The following is a 9,483-nucleotide window of genomic DNA, read 5'->3' as shown; positions in this document are numbered from 1 at the left end:
GGCGGTGTCTCCCCGGTACCCGGCAAAGGGGAGCGAAACCGGCCGGCTGGAGCTGCCGGGGTGCACAGCCCGGCCCCGCACGGCAGAATCCTTCCCTGGGTTTTCGCCGTTGGCTGGGTGTGACAAACAGGTTCATTTTGTGCCTCCTCTTTTCCCAGCGTCACCTTCTGCGTCACGTGAAGAAAATCCTGCGTGGTTGACGCCGCTTGCTGCTCAGGTGATGGCACGTGTGGGGCCGGGGGAGCCGGGAGAAACATTGGTGCGTCCAAGGTCGCTGCAGGTGCTCCCCGTCAAACCCAGGGAAAAGGCAAATTTGCTGCCGGTGCAGAAAAGCTGATGAACAATTGCCGTGAACAGAGCGTGCCTACGTACCCTCGTTAGCGTAACTAACCCTGGGTAGTTACGAGTGTTTTCCTTTCAGGGAAAAGAATGAGCTTTCATCTACGAAAAATTAAGAGCTGCCTGTGTCCTTCTTTAAGTTCAAGTGTTTCTCTTCTGTTTGTTCATACTGATTTTATGGGCAGGTTGGAAATAGCCTTTTATTTTTATAGGCATAACTCAATTTGTAGTACTACGTGGTGTCAGGAGAGTGAATTTTGGAGCACCCAGGTATCACTAGAAACGGAATGAATGAGACACGATGGAAACTGATATTTAAACTTGATTTTTACTTGATTTTTTTTTTTTCCTGAGAGTGTTGACGGCACGTTGTCCTGTGGCTCAATCCACGTTCTGTTCAGTGGAGTCTTCAGTCTAGGACTTTTAAGGAAAAAAGTTGGTCCTTCCAAAAAAGGGCTAGTCATTCATAGGCTCGAGGCATAGACTTGGAGAGCCGCTTAAGTACGTGATCAGAATTAAAGCCAAATGTCGCTTCGTGTTGCTGCTGTTGGCCTTCACTTTCGTTAATTTCCCCGCTGCTCCGTCATGGTTGGGAGCTCTGAATCATCATTTTTTTCACTCCCTAACGCATTTTTCTGCCCAAGGAGAGGCTACGTTTAAAAGTTACTTAGTTTCCTCGCAAATGCATCGGTCAATAAAACGGAGTTATGATTATTAAAACCACACAAATGACACCGGTCTTACAGATCTGGACTATTTCTGAACACGTGTTCATCGCGTGCAGATGTCATCGGGATACGGATCACCTGCATTTCATGCTCTGACGAGACAATCTGCTGAGACAGGGACGAGCTCCAAAAGAAAAAAAAGGTACAACGTCAAGGTTTTGTTTTGTTGTTGGTTTTTGTGGGCTTTTTGTGTTTGTGTTATTTTTTGGTTTGTGTTTTTTTTTTTTTTAAAAGAGTGCGATGTTGACTGGTGGCAGCCTGCAGAGCTCTCTTGCTGCCTGACCTCTCCTTTTCTTCTCTATCACTCCTCTTTCGTGGCTGTAATTTTCACTCGGGTAGTTTTAGAAGAGCGATTTAGTTCCTCGCCTGTGTAGATGTGCTGGTAATACCTGGAAGGTAAATGCTTGAACCGGTAGCGAATAACTTGGCTACAAGTAGAATTTCTGAAGGAAGAACAACAACAGCAGGAAGCAAGTAGCGAGTTACCCCAAATTTGTGTGTGTCAAACACATCAAAGTTTTATTGCCAAACATTGTTTGGCAATGTGTTCCAAATGGCTCGTTTTGGTAAACATAAATTTTCAGGAAGTTCAGGGTTGTGTGTGGAAAAACGTGCCCCTCTGTCTAGGTGTCCTGCTACGTAAATAGCCTCAGTCAGTAGCACATCCAGCGGCAGGGCTGCTGTTCCCTGCTCTCGATATTGCCGTAGTAGTGTTGTGATATTTCGACCTAAGAGGCGGGTTTAGGAATGGAAGGAGAATGCCTGCGTCCTGCAAGGGCTACGAATGCCGACCCTTTTCTCTGCCTGCTGCTTTCCTGTGCGTGAGATGAAACTGTATTTTTTTTTTCTCCCTTGTTCCCGGTAGAAATATTTCTGAAGCTGTCGCTGCTGTGGGTTTGCAATGTGCGTTACTGCGTTTTTGTAGAGTTCTAGTTACGGATCGTTTCTGCCGCGGCAAAGTGTCAAGATACGGTTTTCAGTTTAAAGCTTCAGAAGCTGCATTCGCTGAAATCGGCGTAGGTGAAGCTGGTTGTTGTGGTTTAACCCGGCAGGCAGCTAAACACCACGCAGCTGCCCGCTCGCTCCCCCTGCCCCCAAAGTGGGGTGGGGGAGAGAATCGGAAAAAAAAGTGAAGTTCGTGGGGTGAGGTAAAGACAGTTTAATGGGACAGAACAGGAAGGGGAAACAATCGTAACGATAAAAGAATATACAAAATAAGCGGCGCACAATGCGATTGCTCACCGCCCGCCGACTGATGCCCAGCCGGTCCCCGAGCGGCAGTCGCCGCCGCCCGGCCAACTCCCCCAGCTTATGTACTGAGCGTGACGTCATATGGTACGGACTGTCCCTTTGGCCGGTTTGGGTCATCTGTCCTGGCTAAGGTCCCTCCCAGCTTCTCGCTGGCAGGGCATGAGAAGCTGAAAAGTCCCCGACTAGCGTAAGCGCTACTTAGCCACAACTAAAACATCAGCGTGTTATCCACGTTTTTCTCGTCCTAAATCTAAAACACAGCGCTATACCAGTTACCAGGAAGAGAATTAACTCTATCCCAGCCGAAACCAGGACGCTGGTCTTGCGCATGATCCCGCTGTGCTCGCAGGGGTGCTCAGTGGCTCCTCATCAAAACAGCGAGGTGTGTGTGGACGTCCGTAGGGTTGCGCTAGGGGTCTGGGGGCGTTATGTATTTTTGCTGTTGGAAGACGGAATAGAGCGTGTGCCTGTTAAATCTAACGATGGTCGAAGGTTGGGAGGGACCCTGAGCAGGTTTGGTGGCACAACTGCAGTTTTCAAAGATCTTGACCGTTTGGAGAAACGGCCTGGAAAAAAGGATTCCTCTTTTGCAGCGAGTTCGCGAGGACAGACGGGTTGCTGTACTCTTTAACAAAAATACTCAACTTGGGACGTATCGGGTGAGGAAATCGCGGCTCTACTTAGGCTTGAGAAAACGTACGTAGGTGTCTGTGCCTGTCACCTGCGCGTCTCTAGGCAAGTGAGTTCTAAAGCTGCCGATGAGCCAAAAGAAAAGGCACGGTTGTCTAAAACATGCAGAAGCTCTAGTGGCCTGTCTCAACAACTGCACCAAAGATGATGCAAAATACTTTCTCCTCCACTCAGTTGTAGTCTTCACAGAAAAGGAAGCTTTGTGCTAAACGTTTTTTTTTTGGTTTTTTTTTTGCCTTTCCTCTCAGCAGAATGTCAACTGCCGTGAAAGTACGAGACGGATGGAAAGGATCCATAGTGGTCTGCAAGTACAAGGTATGCCTGTGATATGTGTCTGCATTTTTCCTAAGATGCTTGTAGTGTGGACTTTACAGTCAACACGAAGAATGTGGCAACTCTCCTTCTATCTGATTTTTTAACATGAAATATTTTAACACAAATACTAAAAATAAAGGTCTGTTCTGGAGCGTGGTACGCCTATTCAAGGCTTGCTTTCCTTCGTCTATTTTCTCTTCCTGAAAGCAGAGTCTTCTGTTTCTGTGTGCTTGCTATTAAAGGGTGCTGTGAAAATAATGTTGGACTAGAAGAGGAAAGGAACCGTTTGTAAGAGTTCGGACGTTCGGGAGAAACAGGCTTTGTTTTCACGATAAAAGCTTTATGCTTTTTCAGTCAGTCAGTGTTTAAAATACCTTACAGGAGCACTCGAAAACCTTACTGAGATACTGGCATCTGTGCTAAAAGCAATCAAGGTCAAAGAAGAGGCGTGGACAACACGGGACAAATCGGCGTCGCTTCGGTGTGTTTTCCAGGCTTTCCCGAGAAGCGGTAGCAGCCTCGTAACTAGCGACAGAGAGTCCTGATGTGTTTTCGGTGAGTTACTGATTCTCTAATGTCCTTTTTCCTAACCTGCAGCGCGTAATTTTGACTTCGGTTGGAAAGAGATTTTCCAGAATGGAAATCTTTTTCATTCAAAGGAGTTGCCTTTTACAAACTTCCCATCAGAATGGATCTTCAGAGATGACGTGCTTGGCAGTAGAAGTCATCCGCAAGGAGACTTTTCACTCTCTCTGGAAAAAAAAAAAGGAGTTAAGTCGATTTCCTTGCAAGGACCCAAGCGCAGCACATCTTCCAGTAGTCGACGTACGGCTGATCTTTGGTTCTCGGGTGTAACGGTCGAGAGATCGTAAAGACGCGTTCCTCCGCACGCTTGGGTACAGCCAACAGCGTTAGCAAACCTGCCAGTCCTTTTTGGTAGCCTGATGTATTGCAGCACCGGGGATTTGATATTCCCCACCGCCCCCCTCCCCCCCCCCCCCCCCCCCCCCCAAAAAAGTAAAACCGTATGGGAGATCTCTTATCTCACTGATTTTTCTCTCATAAATGAAATTTTAAAAAGAAAGTTAAAATTGTCTAATTTCCAAACTGACTTGCATTGTTTAAACTGCAGCTGCCAAATAGCTGTAGTGTATAATTTATTAGGTGTGCTTAAGCAGTTGGGTAGTTGCTCTAAACGTTTAAAAAGAGAGGCAACTGAACGTTAGGGGCTTTTTTCCCGATCTTTTGGCAGAGTGCTCTGAAGCACTTTATTTCTGTCTCGCTTTCGACGGCGCGTTTCGCCGGCAGTTCGGTAGCATCGGTCTCGGCGCAGCTGGCCAGGCGTCCCTCCTAGTCATGTCACACACGCAAAACCCCTGGTCAAACGATAGCTGTGTAGCTTGGAGGTAGATAATTTAACGGTATGAATTCACAGCTACGCAATTTCAATGAACGCAAAAGGAAAATCAAATATTTTTATAGTACGAGTCTTCTCATTGTACGTATGTAAGCGTGCGCACGCCTTTTTAGCATAAAATGAATTGCTGAGATTTGTTCTTTCTTTTTCATTTTACTCTTCAAAGTTTTACGCTTCACTTTCAGCTTTATCGGCCAAGCGAGCGAGATGCGCAGCAGCAGCAGCAGCAGCGCAAGGGCTGGAGCTGCGGCGGTGGATCCGTGAGCGTAGATGCTGATTACGGCGCGCCCTTGTCCTGCAGCCTCACGGGGTTATCTCCCGGCAGCGGTGCTGTAAGGAAGGGACGAGGCGTTTTCCGACACCAGCGAGAGCGTTTACTTCTCTGCGAAGGACGCGTTCAGAATCGTGTCAATTAGTCCTCACGCGGATTTTAAGCGTTCGAATCGCTCGAGCTTTTAAAGGCGGCGTTGTATTTCGAGCTGACCCGTTTGCCTGGCACCCTCCTTTAGCTCGACTGCTACCCTCTCCCTTATCCTGACCGAATTCCTCTGGTGCCTTCGGTGCTGTTTTTTTAACGTGCTGAAATATCCGTTGGGATTTTTGTTTTTCAGATGCCTCGCTGTGAGCGTCCCGTGGTGCTCAGGAGAGACCCCCGGCCCAGGTTTGCCTGCCGGTCGTTGGGCGTGCTGAGGGTGAGGGGCCGGCTGGCAGCCTGCGGGACGGGGGCTGGGGGGGGCTGCAAGCATTTGGGGGGGCCGCCCCTCCTTTATCTTTCTAGCAGAGCCCCCCTTTTTGGCGGGGGTGCGTGCGTACATACGTAAACGGCATTATTAAAGTAACGAGCTGCCGGTTGGGGCCGTTTCCCTCGTTTTGTGTCTTTTTGGGGGGGTGAATAAAAAGGGGGGGTTGGGGGGCCTGGAGGGGTGATGTTGTCATTTGGGGCACCCCAGCATCACCACGGGGGTGATGATGCCGTGGAGGAGCAGGTGAGTGGGGAATGGGGGGTCATGGGGGTCCGTGTCCCCCCCTCCCCCCCCCCCCAAAGGGGGTCACAGCCCAAATTGCCTGAAAATTCATGGGGGGGGTTTCAAAAATTTTTAAAAACTGTAAATATATCTGTGAGGCCTCGAAATAGAAAAAAATCTCTCCTTGTTACATATATTGAAAAATAATATTAATTTATACGTACAAAAGGATTTCAAAATAAGGACCTATATCTGCCCTATTATATAAAGGATTTTAGAGTATAAAAAAATTCGAAAGATGTATATAGGGTTTTAAGATACAAAAATAACTCACGTCTCTATAAATCAAAAAATAAAGAACTTCCAAATGCAAAAAGGATGATACATTTTATACATGAAGGAATTTAAAATAGAAAAAGGTCTGAATAGATACCGCTATCTACACTTACTACGTGTTACATAGAGAGTCTACATAGACATTATACGTAATCTAAGAGATTATGTACAAGTGTAAATAGACATCTAAGTCTAAAACCTAAGTCTATAAAGATATAGGTGTAAATATATGTAAGTGTAAATAGAGAAGTCTATAAAGACATTTAAGTGTTCAAAATATGTAAGTCAACAGATCCCTAGTCTGAGCAGGTATTATATATAAGAAGTGGGAAATAGGGGGGTATAAGTGAAACATAAATATATTCACTAAATATATATAGAGAGATATGTGTAAATACATTAAGTGTAAATGTCTCTGATAATAAGGTTTTTAAAATGCAAAGAAACCCTGTTTATAGAAAGGATTTTAAAACTCGACACAACCCCCCCCCCGCCCCAAAACACCTCTCTATTGAAGATACAAAAGCGCTTTCAAAAGCTGCCTCTTCCCTGTTCTCCTTTTCCGCCTGTTCCCATCCTGATTGGGGGCCAGTTCCCCCAACAGGGACTTTCCCCTGCAGGGCTGCGCACGCAGAGCGGGACCTGCCGCCATGGCCTAAAAATACCACAAAACCCCTAATTCGGGGCCTGCAAGGGGTGGGGAAAAAAAAGCCCGCAATTTTGGGGGAAAAATACCCAACTTGGAGCTCCCGGGAAAGCCAAATCCGCCTGGATTTGGGCAGCCGGAAAGCAAAAAAAACCCCATTTTCACGCACAAAACGAAAAAGCAAAAACCACCAATTTTTGTTGTGAAAAAGCGTTGAAAAACCTCCAAATGGTGGAATGTTTTGGAAAAGGAAAAAACCCCAATTTTGATATTATGGAAAAGCAAAAAACCCCCCCATTTGGGGAAGATTTGGGGTGAAACACCAGCCACTTGAGGGGCATCGCTCGTGGTTATCCAGCGAGGGTCAGTCATCGGGAACGGATTATCTGTTGCGGGTCATCCCAGGCGAGTTTTCTGCTGTGGGTGGTCCCGGGTGGACCCCCTGGCGTAGGTCACCCCCACGCATGTCCCCCCCCGCCCCTCCCGGTGTCCGCCCCGCCTTTCCCGTGCGAGGTTTTTCCCCCCGTGCGAGGTTTTCCCCGTGACGCGCCCCCCGTATCCCCTGCCCTCCTACCTCGTGCCCGCACTGCCCTCCTCTCTCCTCTCCCTCCTCCCACCCCCCGTGTTCCGCACTGCCTCCCCGTAACCCCTCTGCCCCGGACCCCTGGGGTGCTGCCTGCCCCGCCAACCTGCCCGTTGCCCCCCGCCCAAACTCTGGCACCCCCCTCCCGCTCCCCCGCACCCCACTCCCACCCCGCTCTCCCTCCTCCTGCGTTTTGGGTTTGTGCTGCAAACGGCGTCGGTGACGCGGGGCTGCGTGAGTTCCCGCTGCGCAGCGCTTGCACCGCGCCGGGGGCTGTGCTGCTCCTCGCCCCGCCCTGCCGGCGAGCGGGCTGGGGGTGCGCGAGGGCCTGGGAGGGGGCACCGCTGGGAGAGCTGACCCCGGCGGACCCAGGGGGTGTTCCAGGCCCTGTGACGTCAGGAAATAAAACTCGGGGGGCGGTTGGCGGGGGGGCCGCTGCTGGGCTGCGGCTGGCTGGGCATCCGTCGGTTGGCGGTGAGCCGTTGTTTTCATTTGTACCGCTTGTCTGTCTGGGGTTTTTCGCTCTGTTGTTTGGGGGTTTTTTCCCCCCTTTTCCTTACAAGTGGAGTTTTTTCACTTTTGCCCTTCCAGTTCTCTCCCCCCTCCCACTGAGGGGGGAGCGAGTGAGCGGTTGTGTGGTGCTGAGTTGCCAGCTGGGATTAAACCACGGCACAAGGTGAGTTGCAAGCCCTGCTGGCTAAACGCTTTAGGCTCTCCGTGTTATTCCTGCCATCTTGCCCTCCTTGTTCTTTCCTGCTGCTTTCAAGTGCCTTGTGCTCCAGCAGCAGGCTGGGAAGGAGGGTTGTGGCAGGAGCTGCAGCACCCTGTGACTCCTTCTCAGGCTGCTAGCTTCGCCCTTTGTATGGGCTGCCGAGGTCGTCGGCTCCGCAGGGGCCACAGGCAGCCCGCAGAGCTTGAGGCCAAGCCATTCCTTTCCCCTCTGCGCAGCAGCGGTTCTGCCGCTGCTACAGGCAGCCGCTTGCTCGAGGGCGAGGGGCTGGGATGACGACAGGCTGCTGCACGCTTCAGTCGAACTGAGACGCCGTTCTCTGAGGAGCCGGTGCAAGGAGAGCTCAGGTACGTTCTGTACTGCCGATGGCTCTTCACAAGGGAAGCGTGCTCTGGTTTTAGCAGAAAAAGGTGTCGGTCACAGGCAGCCGCCTATCACTGCGCACAGCTCAGCTATTTGGCAGGGGTCTTGCTTGTTCAAGTAGAGGCGTATTCCTCGCCTTGCAGTCTCGATGGCAAAACAATCGGGGGTTCAAGCTACAAAAGCACAGAGCAAGGATGGAACCTGCCGGGCTCTACGGTCAACTGCTGAGGACGCCTAATACACCAGCAGGCCTCTTGGCTTTCCCTGCCTCATTTCTAATTCCTTTGCACGCTGGAGGGCAGGGTGGTAAGTGACGTCGTGCAGTGTCTCTCCTCCAAGTGGCAAGCCCTGCGTGTGTGCAGGATGAGGAGAGCAGAGTGCTGATAGCACAGAGGCGAGGAAAGGTGCAAACACCGCAACACAGCCCCAGGACCACCAGCGTATCGCTCGTTGTTTGCAGGTCAGCCGCTGGCACCGGGTCTGCTCAGAAGCGCGGTTTCCTGATGGACATAGCTGCCCCTCCCCTGCTCTCAGGGGTGTCACCCGTGTGGCCTTATGTTTTTTAAGTCTCTCTCCAGCATCTGTTGAGTCGCTGCTGTCACTCCCACAACCCCGATGCCACCTGCCGACCGAGACAGCGATCCCTGGGGCTTCCTCCGGGTTAGAAAGAAACCTGTTCCACAGGTTCCCCGTGCTGCTTCTCCTCCCCGGGTAATGGGCTGGGGGGCACGGGCAGAAACAACCACGGGACTTGTAAAGCGGCCAGAGGGAAAGGACTGAAATGCTGGAGCCACCGGGTGCTTTTTGGTACAGAGGCGATGAAGATTAGTGCCCGGGCCGCGAGTGGGAAAAGGGCAGGGAAATCTAAGCCCAGTACCGCCAGTAAGCAGTTACCGTCTTTCGATGGTACGAACTGGGCGGAGAGAAGGGGAAAGGGCCGGTGAGGCGACGGTGGCACCCGGCGGGCGGAATTGGGTACTGCAGCTCTTGAGCCGCGCATGCGCGGTGGGGCGCTCTCCTCTGCTCGCTGCTGCCACCGAGCGATCAAAGCTGGGTACTGCAGCTCTTGAGCCGCGCATGCGCGGTGGCGCGCTTTTCTTTGCTCGCTGCTGCCACCCTG

At 50.8% G+C, this 9,483-nt stretch overlaps 1 long non-coding RNA gene across 2 annotated transcripts; it reads left to right on the top strand.

Annotated features, from left to right (window-relative positions):
- The first annotated feature begins 332 nt into the window (after window positions 1–332).
- LOC142077223 (uncharacterized) lies at window positions 333–5,607 on the top strand. 2 transcript variants are annotated; one of them, XR_012671632.1, is made up of 5 exons: window positions 333–1,209; window positions 3,260–3,323; window positions 3,705–3,878; window positions 3,983–4,219; window positions 4,576–4,618. It is a non-coding gene; the product is annotated as an uncharacterized LOC142077223 (long non-coding RNA). The 2 variants fall into 2 exon arrangements; XR_012671633.1 differs by lacking the exons at window positions 3,983–4,219; window positions 4,576–4,618 and adding an exon at window positions 4,926–5,607.
- Window positions 5,608–9,483: the final 3,876 nt, after the last annotated feature.

The sequence above is a fragment of the Calonectris borealis genome, unplaced genomic scaffold (assembly GCF_964195595.1).
Source record: "Calonectris borealis unplaced genomic scaffold, bCalBor7.hap1.2 HAP1_SCAFFOLD_180, whole genome shotgun sequence".
NCBI classification, from domain to species: domain Eukaryota; kingdom Metazoa; phylum Chordata; class Aves; order Procellariiformes; family Procellariidae; genus Calonectris; species Calonectris borealis.
Note: the sequence above shows the minus strand (reverse complement) of the source record. Positions and strands in the feature narration are given on the sequence as shown.